We start from the raw sequence: 2,720 nt of genomic DNA, 5'->3' as shown, positions 1-2,720 counted from the left end.
TTTTGTTGTGCTACACAATTAAAGACCAATTTCAGGTTAACTTTAATTCATGACCATTTTGTAGTCAATTAATAATTGAGGAAGAGTAGACTCCCTGAAAAAATTTGTCTCTGGTTCATATCAATTCACAGCACCAGTGACATGAGAATTCTTTCAATGTTTTATCTACTGACTTGTAAGGCTGAGGAGGCTTGAAGGACCATGGTATGGGATACCCAGGGGGAGGGGGCAGGGTGGCACCCACTCAGAGAAGTGGAGAAGGATTGTGGAAGGGGGTGATCAGGGAGGGGACAGTGAATGGTATGTAAAGTGAATAAGTAAAAAAACGAATAAAATATTTATTTAATTAAAAATGTCCCTGAAAGTCAGTTGAAGTCTGAGCTTCAGCCACGGTGGCATCATGGATCAGATCATTCACAACTGTGTTCTGAAATAGGTATTGGCAATGTCCAGTGGAGATCACATAACTTTTGTGGAGGGTGATAGTTTGCCTGATTGTTTCTTCAACCACAATACAAGCTCTGTATGTAGTTGCATAGTTCATATTCCAGAGCAATGGCACATGTTCTCTGTCCACAGATCTGTTGAAAGGAGGGTGTGACACTGTCCTCACATGTTAAGTCCAGTGCCTAGGCAGCAGGCTTGCCTTTGCCTAACTTTTACCCTGCAGTTTGTCATTTGCCAGTGCTTTACTTCACTGCCTATAAATCCTGAAGATGCACGTGAATGCATAGTTAGAAAGTATCACTGCATCTAAATCTTTAGCCATGTGCCTCATGCTAAGTTGATGTTCATAAATATTAAGTGAGACAGTAATGAAATGAATATTATCTTTGCATAAGACATATCACTCAAGACAGCTTATATGCTTGTTAGTATCCATTGAAAACTTGGTGTCTCAAAGAAATAGGTGAACTAGATTCCATAGGAAAAACAGTAAAATGAGAGAGATGATAAAAGCTCCCCTGAGATAGAGTGAACAGAAAACAAGATGTCATTAAGACAATGAGATGAGTGAAACATATAAGGTTTTGTGTGTAGATACGTCAGAGTGAGAGTCACAGAGAAAATTCAAAGAAGGCTGAGCACACTGAGCTAGGTCCAACAATAACTCTTTATTATCACAATGGATGTAACTTGAATGTAGCTTCACAAAGTGCATTCAAGGGGGAAAAACAAGATCACATTAGAAGATAATGTTCTTACTGCAGCTTTTCACCGGTTCTTTGCCAGACAGAGCTTTCTTCTTCAAGTTAACTTAAATGGGCTATATTCATTTCCCTACCTGTTCTTTGCCTAGAACACACTCTTCTGCCTCTTTTCCCTGATTCACACAAGTTTCCTTTAAGTTCTGATTAGAAATATTACTCCTTTAAAAGTAAATTCTCTGCATCTACTTTCTCTCACACCAAAACCCAGTGACTTCAGGCTGACTGGCCAGCTTTTCTTCACAGACTTCCTAAGATATTTATCATGGGTGTAATTATATTTAATTACAATAGCTTTTTAATCTATTGTTTATGTTCTTAATGCTTTTATCCCTGGACAGTGCTCACTAAATCTTTACTTAATTGCTAAGGAAACCTGCGCTTTCTTGTGGAGATCTGAGCTGGCCCACTGGTGTCCACATCCTAGAAACTCCTAATGGAACTAACTCCAGCACACTGGGTGAAACTAATTGTACTATGGAATGTCTTCTAAGAAGTGGAGAGCCATTCCTATAAAAATTGAAAATCTAGGGAATTAAATCATTTTTCTGATAGAAGTTTACAGAAGCAAAAGGCTGTAGTTATTTTAGAAGATCTGCTAAGAGTTTTGTCCTCTGAAATCTGAAAAGTCACTCTTTTTACCTGACTGTCACCATTATTAATCCTGGAGGAGAGTGAGGTTTACCTAACTCCTACTCCATCATGCTTACTGATTTAGAAAACAGATCTCTCTTTTTAAATTCCCTATGTGTATGCCTCTAGAACAAGTTTGTTGCTTCTTTGGTTGCAACAATCCCATCCTCCAAGATTCCTATGCAACTTAGAGATTTTCAGTGCACTATTAAAATTGATCCCATAGAATTTTATCCTTTAAAATATTTTTAGGGCTGGAGATATGGCTCAGTGGTAAAGAGCACTGACTAAATGTTCTTTTAAAAAACCCGAGTTAAAAACCTAGCATCTACATTGTGGCAAACAATTGTCTATAACTACAGTTTGAAGGAGAACTGGCATCTTCTTCTGGATTCTTATAGGCATGACATTCATTTGGTGCATAGAAATTTATGTAGACAAAATACCCATACAGATCAAAAATCAAAATAATAAATAAAAGTTATTTATCCATGTGTGTCTGTGTTTGCCACTTATGTTATATCTATAGTGTCTAGGAGAGTCAAGTTCCAGAGATGTAAGGCATTTGTGAGTCACTGAGTGAGTTCTGGGAATGGAGGATAGGTTGTTGGGAAATGTAACAGGTACTTAACAGTAACAGTATTGAGCCATCCCTCCAGTCCCCAGATGCCTTCTTCTCATGTCACAGTGTAATCCTCTTTTGGTTTTGTCCATGGCAATTGAATCTCTTCAAGATGACATTATTTTTTAAGGCCCCCCAGGTCAGGCTTTCTGACCCATAAGCTTTCCAATCTGGAACTCTGTTATCACGGTTTCTCGTGCAGCAACAGTTGGGCTTCTAAGACCTAGGAGGCACACAAAAGCTTCAGTGAGTAGAAA

The sequence above is a fragment of the Mastomys coucha genome, unplaced genomic scaffold (assembly GCF_008632895.1).
Source record: "Mastomys coucha isolate ucsf_1 unplaced genomic scaffold, UCSF_Mcou_1 pScaffold21, whole genome shotgun sequence".
NCBI classification, from domain to species: domain Eukaryota; kingdom Metazoa; phylum Chordata; class Mammalia; order Rodentia; family Muridae; genus Mastomys; species Mastomys coucha.
The sequence above is the reverse complement of the archived record's forward strand: the minus strand, read 5'-3'. Positions refer to the sequence as shown.